The sequence below is a fragment of the Urocitellus parryii genome, chromosome 2, assembly GCF_045843805.1.
Source record: "Urocitellus parryii isolate mUroPar1 chromosome 2, mUroPar1.hap1, whole genome shotgun sequence".
Taxonomy (NCBI): Eukaryota; Metazoa; Chordata; class Mammalia; order Rodentia; family Sciuridae; genus Urocitellus; species Urocitellus parryii.
Window position 1 is genome coordinate 182150001 of NC_135532.1, and position 12296 is coordinate 182162296.

Sequence of the window (12296 nt, forward strand, 5' to 3'; positions counted from 1 at the left end):
GCTACCATTTATTGAGCACCTATTATGTGCTACATGATTTACTTACTACATCATTTATTCCTCACATCAACCCTTTGAGTTATTATTATTTTTCAACTTTTTTTTTTAAAAAAAAGGAAACTGAGACTATATCAAAGTTGAGTAAGTTACCTGAAATCATGCAGCTATTATGAGAGTGAGCTAGATTTGACCTCGTCTGATTTATATTCTGCATTCTTTCTACTCTGCTTTTGCCTGCTTGGGTGTAACTGGATTGGTGTAAGGTAAAGTTATAGCACACAGAGACTCTTGAACACCTGGTGTAGAGATGTGGACACGACAGTTGTAAGACTGAAATGATGAAGTTTATTTGAAAGTGAAGATGGTATAATCATAATCGAGTTTTAGGGGAAATCACTTTGGTGTGTGTGTTTAAGGTGAGTTGATTCAGGGAAGCAAGCAGGCTGGAAAACCATATAAAAGAATACAGAAGCAGTAATGGTAGGAAGAAAAGAGAATCAGCTAAAGAGAGGACATTGGAATCACCAGGAAGTGGCTCTTGACGGTCAGAATGGAAAGCCTGCCCCTTCCTCCTCACTATTTCTTGTCTTCACCTCTGCTCCCTTTGCTTGCCACTTTACTTTTTCCTGTTCTGTGATGGTGGAAAGAGTCCCTGGAGAGTAGCCATTCCCTGCCTGGACCTGTCTATGCAAAGACAACCTTAATGATGTTGTTAGATACCGATGCCTGCTGAGCTGGGAATAGATAGAGATCACATTTGCATTCTGCTTCCTTAATATATCTCCATTTAGGAGACTCTGAACTACTAATTTAGATGGTGAGAAAAGGTGTTATTTCTGTAAATCAGTGGATTTTTGTTTCTCTGGCTGTGTCCCATCTCTGCATAATTAATCCGTAGTTTTCCGAGACAATCTTCATGACTTTGAAAGCCAAAGAAAGACTTTCCCTTGAGATCTGGCTTAGTGCTGAGAGTAGTGTTTCCCTTCAACTACTCAAGGATCCAGATCTCTTTAGATGCTAAGTCAAATTCCACTCGCAGAATTTGACTTCAAATGGAAAGTCCTGAAAAATGGCTCCTGAAATACCTAAAGATGGGAAGTCAAAGAGACTTTTTTGGATGGACTACCATGTAGGAATCATGTGAATTAATTCTTTACATGTTTTTTTTTATGCACATATTGTGTATCATTTCCTGCACCAGGGTCTATTGAGGAGGCCGAGAAGAATCATCCTGGGCTTTATTCATCAAGGAGCTCATACCCTAGTTGTGTAGCTAAATTTCTGTTAATAAATAACTTCCACACACACACAGTATGCAGCCCATACCACAGAAGTGCTACAGATAATAGAGGTCAGGAGAGTTCAAGGAGAAGTAGAAAAGATAGGTTGCAGTATTTGAGTGGTTCTTGGATGGAAAGAAAAAAAAATTGAAATTATGGGATATTCCAGGTATAAAAATGACAAAAGCAAAATGAGGTAGCAGGAAAGCCCAGAGAGTTTCCAGAGCATTTTAGAAAGGAACAAGTGCAGTTCACTGAGGCTCCAGGGTTCTGTGGAAAGGAGGAGAAAGAAAATGAAGAGGAGAGTTATAGTTAGATAGTGGAGACATTAAATACCAGGCAGATGTATTTCATATTATTCTAGCATCGGTCAAACCTCACAAGAATTCTACAGAAAAGAAAATAATGTGGTCTTTCAGTATTTTAAAGTGGAATACTATTTTATCTGCAAGGAGAGGACACCTGGGGTAAGAAGTTTGGTCATAATACCATTTCAAAAGTTCAGTGGAAACTTATGCTTCTATAAAGATGAAATATACACAGTTTTCTCTATTCTTCCTGCCAAGTATAACTAAAACCCCTGGATATCAGGTATAAGACAAATATAAGGATATTTTGACAGGTCAAGGGAAGGGGGAAGACTAGCTAGGTCCCTAACCTCACGACACAAGTAACAACTTAATTAATTAAGAATTCTCTCAATTTTTTTCTCAGTAGACCTCCCTTAGAAGAATGGTAACAACTAGAAATGTGTGTGTGTACAGATGGACAAACAAGCAAACAAAACAACAACAACAAAAATCTTATCAGAAGGTCAGGAAATGAGTAGCAAGTACAAACAGAAAACTTTTAGGTTGCAACCATTCTATCTCAGCTAAACACTACAAAATACACAAACCTTTCCCTGCACATGCCAGCAAAAGTCAACTACAAAGTCTAGACTTCTACTCTCTGCATGGTGTCATTATGTGCCCCCAGATCTTTCCATTTGGCATGGTGTCAGAGAAAGTTGAGGAGGGGGCTGGTATTTTCATTTCTGCAGGGTTGTAATGAAGCATGCTTCCCAGCAGCTATGATAAGTGAAGACCATGTGGACAGCATGGAATTCCATTTCTACCTTGAAGTAATGAAGCACTTATACCTCACTCCACAAGAGAGTCAGAATTTTATCACTATGTAGTAATAAGGCCATATTTTCCTATTAGCAATGGGGGCAAGCAATGAAATGTTCCCATCCTACTAGACAGGAGATATTTGTGTAGGCCTACTGGCGAGCAAGAACTCCCACTCCTGCCCAGTAATACTGAGGAGTCACCCTTCAACTGTCAACAAAAACTGAGTGTAGAACCTGGATTTCTTACTTCTATCTGGAAATAATGAGGTTCACCTTTTTTTTTTTTCTAACAGAACAGTGTCAAAAACTTTTAGCTGAAAACTTTCCAAACTTGGTAAGACAGAGCCACAAACCTGAGTAAACCTCACACAGGATAAACTCAAAGAAATTCATGACATGACATATCATAGCCAAATTCCTAACAACTAGAGACAAAATCATTTGAAAGCCACCAGAAAGAAATGATATCCTTCCTATAGAAGAAGAATAGTATAAATTACAGCAGATTTCTCACCAGAAACCATGTAGGCCAGAAGAAAGTGGCACAATGTTTTTCAAGTTCTGACAGCAAATAACTAAGAATCAATCGAGAATCCTATATCCAGTTAACTATCCTCAGAAGTGAAGGGAGATTGGGACATTCTCAGATGTAGGAAACCAAGAGGGGTTGTCACCAACAGGCCAGGCTACCCTTACAAGAATTTCCAAGAGATATTCTGTAAATAGAAAGGAAGGATAAATGAAGAAATTGCAAAATGGAGATGGAAGAAAAAAAAACACATTAAGCAAAAATAGGAAAAAACAAAAATATCTTTCCTTTTACTTTTGTGTCTTCTAGATTGTGCTTGATGGTTGTAACAAAGCACAACACTTTCTAATTTGATCCTGAACATATGTAGAGAATACATCTAAGGCAATTATATTAAAATGGGGGAGGATAAAGAAAAGAAAAGGTAGGTAAGTTTTCTGTATTTCACACAAATTGGTAATATGATGATACCAGTCGATTGTGACAGGTATGTGTAATATAATTCCTACAACAACCAACTAAAAAACTTTCAAAGTGATACATTCAAGAACACTATAGATAAATTTAAATGAAATTCTTCAAAATGTTCAAGTAGTATTTTTGAAAGGAAAAAAAATAGTAAAAAAACAAAACAAAACAAAACAAAAAACAAAAAAAAACCAACCCAAGCACAAACAAACCAAAAAGAAAAAGGAAATCAAGAAATAAGAAAATGTCAGACAAATCCTAGCATATCAAAATTACATTAAATATTAATAATCTAAATATACCAATTAAAAGAGATTGACAAAATAGATTTAAAAATATGACTCTACATATGCTGTCTGAAAGAAATTCACCTCAAATATAAGGACTTGAAAGTAAAGGAATAGAAAAAGGCTCATCTTGCAGATGCATATAAAGAAAGCACAAATGGCTATCTTAATATCCAATAAAATAGATTTCAGAGCAAAGAAAATTACCAAAACAGTGAAGGACATTATATCATGATAAAGGAATATTTTATTAGTCAGCCTTTTTTTTTTTTTTTTTTTTTTTTGCTGTGACTGAAAGTCTTGACAAGAACAATTTTAGAGGAGGAAAAGTTTATTTGGGGGACTCACAGCTTCAGAGGTCTCAGTCCATAGATAGCCAGCTCTATTCCCTGGGTCTCGAGGTGAGGCAGGACATCATGGGGAAGAGTGTGGCAGAAGGAAGCAGACTTTACTCTCTCTCTAATATAAAATATATACCCCAAAGGCTCCAGCCACACACCCTACCTGTTTTCAATCCCACTCAGCTAATCCCATAAGGGGATTAATTCACTGATTTTCTTAAGGCTCTCATAACCTGATCACTTCTCCCCTAAACCCTTTTGCATTGTCTCACACATGACTTTTGGGTGACACCTCACATCCAAACCATAACAAGGGGTAACTATCAAGAAAATAAAGCAATTCAAAGTGTGAATTTACTACAAAACAATGATGCAAATTATGCTGAATAAGAACTGATAGAACTGATAGAATAGACAAATCTATATTTATATTTGTAGATGTATTTTTTACATACAATTTAAACTAGACAGAAAATAAAGTATAGAGGGACTCAATCTCATCACCAATCAACAGAATACAATTCACATTTATTGAATACTATACCCAACAAAAACTACATACATATTCTCTTCAAGCACCACAGAATATAAGTCAAGATTGACCATATCCTGGGCCATAAAGCTAACCTCAAAAATTAACATAGTTGGCCAGATGCAGTGATGCATGGTAATCCCACAAGTTTCAAAGGCTGAAACAGGAAGATCACAAGTTCAAGGCCAGCATCAGCAACTTGGTGAGGCTCTAAGAAATTTAGTGAGACCCTGTCTTGAAATAAAAAATAAAAAGAGGTGAAGATATGGCTCAGTGGTTAAATTCCCCTGGTTCAATCCCTAGTACAAAAAAAAAATTAAATAGTTGAAATTATATAGGTTGTATTCTCTGACCACAATGAAATTAAACTAGAAATTAATAACAGAAGGACAACAGGAAAATCTTCAAACATTAAGAAACCAAACGATATAATTTAAATAATCCATGGGTCAAGGAATAAGTCTAAAGGGAGATCAAACTGAAGTGAATGAATAAATTCATTGAAGTGAGTGAAATGCAGTGAACTGCATGAAATTGAGTAAACATTTCAATCTTGTGGGACATAGCAAGATGCAGGGGGTGATTTACAGTACTAAATGCTTACATTAGTAAAAAATCTCCTGTTAATCTTGTAAGTTCCTACATCAAAAAACAAATAAAACACAGAAAAGTAAAAACAAATTCAAAGTAAGCTAAAGGAAAGAAACAAAAAAGATAACAGAAACTGGTTACAAAGAAAACCAAAACACAATAGAAAAAAAATCAATGCAACAAGGAAATGCTTCTTTAAAAAGGTCAAAATAATTAACCAATTTCTATCAAGATGATAAAAGGAGAAGGACAAACAACTGATCAATATAAAAAAATGAAGCCAACAATATCACTACAGACCCTCCATTATTTAAAGGATAATAAAGGGACACTGTATAACTGTAAACACAAAAATTTGTCAGCTTGGATGAAATTTATCAACCCCTCAAAAAACATAAACTACAGCAACTTACTCAAAGTAAAATAGGTAATTTGAAGAGCCCTATAATCATTAAGAAAATTGAATTAATAATTTAAAAGCTCCCCTGAAAGAATTCACTAAAGAATTCTACCAAACATTTAAAGAAGAATTAACATCAAGACTATATATCCCCTAGAAAATAGAAGAGGTGGGAACAATACCCAGTTCATTTTATGAAAGTAATACTGCCCTGATTCTAAAATCAGATAAAGAGAGTACAAGTAAAGAAAACTGTAAATATTCCTCATGCAGATAGATGCAAAACACTTAAAAACCAGAATGTAACCAAATAGAAGAAATTATCAAATAGAATTCAGCAATTATAAATGAAATTCTGCACAATGACCAAATGGATTTTATTTTAAGGATGCAAGGCTAGTTTAATATTCGTGTGCTGATTTTAAAAAATCAGTGTTAATCCACTATAGTAACAGTATAAAGAAGAAAAACACATACTCACATGGGTGAATGTAGAAAAAGCATTGGACAAAATTCAACATTCATTCATGATAAAAATTCTCAGGAAACCTAAGACTTTAAGAGAACTCTCAACTTGATAAACAGTATTTTTACAAAAACCCTGCAGCTAAGATTATGTTTAATCATGAAAGACTGAGTCCTTTCTTCCTAAGATCAGGAAGGTTGCAAGAATGTTCACTGTCGCTATTCTAATTGACACAGAATTAGGAGTTCTAGCCAGTGCAATTAGGGAAGAAAAGGGAATGTAAGGCAAAAAGATCAAAAAGTGGCAAATAAAATTGCCTTGATTGTAGACAATATGCTTGCTATACAGAAAATTACCAGTAATCTACCAAATAACCTCTTAGAACTAATAATTGAGTGCAGCAAGTTTTAAGTATTCAAAATAAACACACACAAATCAATTTAATTTTTGGTATTGAGTCTGGTATTGAGTATGACAGGGCTCAAATCAAGGTATTGGCAGGTCAGGATTTTTTTCTGATTGCTGTGAGAAGAGAATAATATTCCCTGTCTATAGTCTCTTTTACCCTATAAATCCATAGTCTCTGGTTCCAGGGAAAAGGCTGTGGAAATTTTTGAAGTGCCATTATTCTGCCCACCACTATGTTGAAGATATTAATTTTCCCCAAACTGATATCTAAATTTATCATATATTCTCTCAAGATCCAATTACATGCAATTATTTTTAGTAAGTATCAAACAAAATAATTCTAAAATTCATATGGGAACACAATGAAACTTGAAGAGCTAGAATTTTGAAAAAGAAGAATAAAGTAGGAGGAACCTGTCCACCTGAGTCCACAATATAGCCATAATAATCTAGACTGTGTAGTATTTGTAGAGAGATACACATATAAATTAACAGAACAGAATAGAAGGCACAGAAACTCAAACATATAAGCCTATCTATTCTTTACAAAGTAGCAAACACAATTCAATGGGATAAAGATAGCCTTTGGTTCTGGAGTAACTGGACGTTCATAGGCAAAACCCAAACACATAAGTACCACAACCTCCATCTAAGTTTTATACATTATACAAAAATTGACTCAAAATGGACAAAGAACTTAAATGCAAAATAAAAAATGAAAACACTTCCAGAAAAAATTATAGGGAGGAACTTCTATTTGGAACTAAGGTTAAGCAAATAGTTCTTCCATTTGCCACCCAAAGCATAATCCACTGAAAAATGATAAATAAGAACTGTATCATGATTTTAAAATTAAAAAAAAAAGTTCTTGGTGAAAGGCAAGATTAAAAGACAAAACTGAAATGAATGGGAAGAAAACATTTGCAAATCACATATCTAACAAGGAACTCATGTCTATAATATATGGAGAACATTTAAAACTCAACACTTAAAAAGCAAATAATCCAATTTGAAATCAACAAAAGACATGGAACAGAAATTCCACAAAAAGTTATGTGTGGATGGCAAATAAACACATGGGAAAAATGTTCAACATCATCAATGGTTAGAGAAATGTAAGTTAAAAATGTGAGATATCACTCTATACATACCTATCAGAATGGCTGAAAAAAAGTGGCAACCCCATGTGCTGCCATATATGCAGAGAAACTGAATCAGTCTTACATTGCTGTTGAGATGTAAATAGTACAGCCTCCCTGGAACACAGTGTGACAGTATCTTTAAAAGCAAAAGTAGAAGAAGGAAATATGCACCTACCTTACATGCAAGCATGTACCCCTGAGCATTTATTCCAGAGAACATGAATGTTCATAGCAGCCTCATATGGTGTCAGGAAATTCACAGTAGCCCAAAACTGAAAACAACTCAGGTGTCTTCAAGGGGTGAATAAACTGTGGTACTTTCATTCATGAAATAGTACTCAGCAATAAAAAGGAACCACCTATTGATACATATCCTAGATGAAACTTTATCCTGATGGGAAAAAGCCAATTCCCCAATTTTTTTCTGATATAATTCCACTTATATTTTTGAATCGTTAAAATTATAGGAAGTGCAGAATAGTGGTTGCCAGGATAAAGGAGGGTAAGGGACAGGAGATAAGTGGTTGTGGCCACAAGGGGGTCCCACTGGAGGCTCCTGGTGATGGAGATCTTCTCATCCTGATTACATTATTGACAATATATTGTTTACAGTTTTGTAAGATGTTAACATCGGGAGAAATTTGGTAAAGGCTACAAGGGATCTCTTTGTATTATTTCTTGCAACCACATATAAATCTATGAAAATGACCTCAAAATGAGAAGTTTTGATTTAAATAGTAGTTCCGAAGAGACTCAAATGAGGATGGTGACGACAGATCTGGGCAAGTGCTCCCAAGGAGGCAGCGATGGAGAAAGGCCCCGAGGAGAGAAAGAAGTGCAAGAGCTGTTTGAGTGACTTTTACTCCTCCACTTGGGTCCGGATACCTGTGGCTCATCGGAGTTGTTAATAGGCTCTGGATGACAGTATCTCTCTTCTTTGCTCATTTGCTCTGATAAATGAGGTGAGGGACTTCTCCACCTAGTGTCCACTGTCGACCTGGAGTACTGTGCTGTTCTTATCTATTTTAGTGACTTCTGCAGGCAAAGCAAAGAGACATTCATCAAAGACCTGGAGGGACTGAACGGCCTTCTCATTGGTGGTAGTGTCAAAGTTTGCTGAAGCTACACAAAGGAATTTTCAAAAACCCTCCAAGATGTGAAGGAGGCAAAGTGGAGGCAGAAGGGGCATGAATTAGATATGAGCTTTCCCGTTAAGCCTATAGGATTAATAAGAGAAGGAATAAGAAGGGAGGCGATGCCAGGATTCCGGAGGGAAGGCAGGTTGGCTCTTTTTCTTTTCTCTTCCTTCATGTCCATGTGCATGCCCACACCCACACTCCCTCAGTCCCCTGAATTGAGGAGTGAGGTTTTGCAGAGATGATAGCTTTGATGTCATCCTTTTCCTCCTTCTCCTGGGGTTTCTTACCCTGATGCTTAGGAGCAGGCTGTATTGGAAGATGAGCATCCCTGGGAAGGCCTAGAATAGGGGGAATCAAGAAGGATTGGTTCTGCTTTCAGCCTATTGCCCAGGCAAGAGGAGGTCAATGTGTTCTTGTGGTCCCATTAAATAAGAATTTGATGGAGGTGTGGGGCCAGGGCCCAAGCCCAGGAACTAAGTTGCTCCTCTGCCTGACCTTGCCCTGCATAGCTTCTGCAACCAGGGGCCATGGGAATTGGCTTGCAGCTTTTAATCCTGGACCATTATTGAAAACCTAGACAAGAGAAAGAGGGAGAGACGGGGAAGAGGCAGAGAGAGAGGAAGTGTGTGGGGGGAGAATAGAGAATATGGTGACTTCATTTTTTTTATCTTTCAACCATACCTGACTACTGTTCCTTGAACTTGCCAGAAAGTTCCACTTCAAGGCCTTTGCCCATGCTGTTTCTTCTGCTGACTACCCCCATCCCTTTTAGCCACATAGTTTCTCTCTCCATATGTCACATTTTAAATCAAGTTGTCCTGGAACATCCTATGTAAATTGCACCCCTTCAATACTCTTATCCGTTTCTCTATTTTTCAAAGCACATGCAACTCTCTAACACAATCTCTATTTTACTCTTTCCCCCTATTTATTGTCTGAGCTCCTCAACGAGAATATGAAGGCAGGACTTTTCATCTGTTTCATTCACCACTGAATGTGTCTAGAACAGAGCCTGGTGTATGGTAGGCAGTTAATACATTTTTGATAAATGAATGAATGAACTAGGACAGTGAATAAAATTCTTTCTGGGGCTAGATAAGGTATATGCACGTATAATACATATCAGAGTCCTATAAATTAAATATCTTGTTTTACTGATTCATTAGTATTGTTCAATATATTTGAAGATAAATATATTAAATATCTATGCTTTTCAAAGTCTATAGCTTTGAAAAGATTTCTGGACTGCAGTTTGAAGAGCTGGGGTCAGTTCTGGCTTCTTCGAAATACCTCTGACAGGGAAGAAGCATTTCGTCTTCCTGTTTTGAAACCTGTGTTTATTAAATGGATATAATGTTCCCCGTGTTCCTCACAGGATTATCATGAGAATTAAATAAGACATTGGATATGTAAGTGTGAAAACTCAAAGGCAAATCACTCAAATCTCTGTCAGGAAGGAACACTGTTATTAATGTCTGATTCTCACAAGGTGAAAGAATGCAGAAAGAGATTCTACTTTCCTCATGGCGACAGAAATACACAATATACAAGAGAGGCCAGCATTCTGTAGGCCTTAATCCCTGCGAGATACTGGGAGGTCCTCTGAGAAACTTATCTTATGAAACCTGAGTGCTCTTTGGAGCTTATCAGGAGTGTTTCATGAGGGGAAAGGAGAGCAGAGGCCAGCTATGTCATGGAATATTCCTTCCTTTCTTCCATTTGCCCAGGCTCTGGTGCATTTCTTGCTGTGTATTATTGACAGAGGAAATGCTGATTCATGGGTCTGAGTTACAGGAAACCTTGTTTCCTGGTGAAGAAACAAGCCTGCCAGTACTGCCAGCATCCTCCTCTGCCAGGTTCTGCCACATGCCCTGCTTCTGGGCCTGCACCCAGACTGACTGAAGGGGTAGGGCCAACTCAAGCTTAACCAGTGAGGTCACTTTCCCCCATGAACTGAATAAGTTCAGCTCCTCATGGGGCCTCTCTAGGGCCCAGCTCTGACCCCAGGATACCTTTCTAGCCCATCTCCCCCTGTCCCCCTCTTGCCCCCTCTACTACAGCGACACTTGACTACTCCCAATTCTTCATGAACACTTTGTATTTTCCAGTCTCTGTGCCTTGGCTAGTGATGTTCCCTGCCTGGCCTGGCCCCCGACCCAGTGTCGGCTCGTTGAAATCCTACCCGGGCTTTGGTTTTGCGCAGCTGCTACTTGCTATGTGAAGCCTGCTCAGTTTCCTTCTATTTCTTCATATTCTTCTTAGTCGGGGCATTTTCCAGTATTTATAGAAGTAGACCAAATTATCTGATAAACTTCCATGGATCCTCATCCAGCTTCAACAATGATCCTTAAATAATCCTCGATCCCTCCTTCTCTGAGCTCCTCTGCTAACACGCATGTTCGGTGCTTAAGCCATTTTGGCTGAATTTGATGAGAAGAATGTAATCAGTGGAGATAGGGTGCTCTCTCTATCCTCCTCTCTGAGGCTCAAGAAGTGCAGTGAGCATTCACAGGGCAGTGGCAAACTGAGGTCCCATTTTTCTGAAAGGCCTCCCAGTCGGATGAGAAGGGGTAGATAATATACACGTAACAGGAATGGGATGCTGGATGTCAGGTACTCCAGGAGTTCAGGTTAAATGGTTAGGAAGTGGTGTTGAATGGATAAATTAATCTTCTATCCAATTGGTTAGTAAGAGGACTCCTTTAGTTTGGCACTGAGCAGTCTGCTGGTCTTGTATGCGGTCTCATCTGACATCCACATGCTGAAGAAGAAGACATCTGATTTATATGGAGAAAAAAGTCATCTCATTACAAACATCAGTATGAGATCTTTGTAATGTGATCACATCTCATTACAAAGATCATCATAAAAAGTTTCAATGGATAAACATTCTCAAACAATTCCTGTTGTTGACACTAATAAAGAGTAGAGGGTAGGTATTCTACATTGACGGATCTAAATGCTCTGGAGTTAAATTTTACTAGAAGGTGAGAAGGGAAATTAAGGGAGTCTGAAGTCCTGTGTCTGGAAGTGACTGTGCATTGGATGGCTTGGGAAGAGGGAAAGTAGAGGAGGAGGTCGGAAGACAAAGCAAGAAATAAAAAGCTTGTCCTGGGAGAATGGCAGTGTTTCATCTCCATCCAGACTCAGCTCAACCCTAGACCTTTGAGGCACAGCCAGGGTCATCTGGAGGTAGTCTGAGGTGCCTTGATCTTACCATATCACTGTGGGAGGGAGGGTCTGGTCATCAGCCAAGAACTAAAGCTGTTACCAGTGTGAAGTGGGGGTGGGGAGGATGGAAGGTTTATGTGGCTTTTCCTCTTAAATTGGAGTGAAAACACAATTTCAAAAAAAAAAAAAAAAGGAGTGGGCTGTGAGCAGGTCTCTGCCAGGCACTCTGCCAGCCCCTGTTCCTCATCTCATTTACAGATTGGTGGCCACTCAACACCCGAGTCACAGGGAGGGTCTGAGCTTCACCAAAGGGATGGACGGGAGAGTGATTTGCAGCCTGTGAAGTGCCTCCTTAAATCCAGATTGCTTTACCTCTGTCCTTATTATTAGGAGCACACTAGGGGAACCCGATGATAGGAGGGGAGAAT

At 38.1% G+C, this 12296-nt stretch overlaps 1 long non-coding RNA gene across 1 annotated transcript; it reads right to left on the reverse strand.

Annotated features, from left to right (window-relative positions):
* Positions 1-393: 393 nt before the first annotated feature.
* LOC113183175 (uncharacterized) lies at positions 394-11453 on the reverse strand. The gene is made up of 3 exons (XR_003300834.2): positions 10880-11453; positions 7734-9270; positions 394-1550 (listed from the first exon to the last, which is right to left on the reverse strand). It is a non-coding gene; the product is annotated as an uncharacterized LOC113183175 (long non-coding RNA).
* Between the last annotated feature and the right edge of the window lie 843 nt (positions 11454-12296).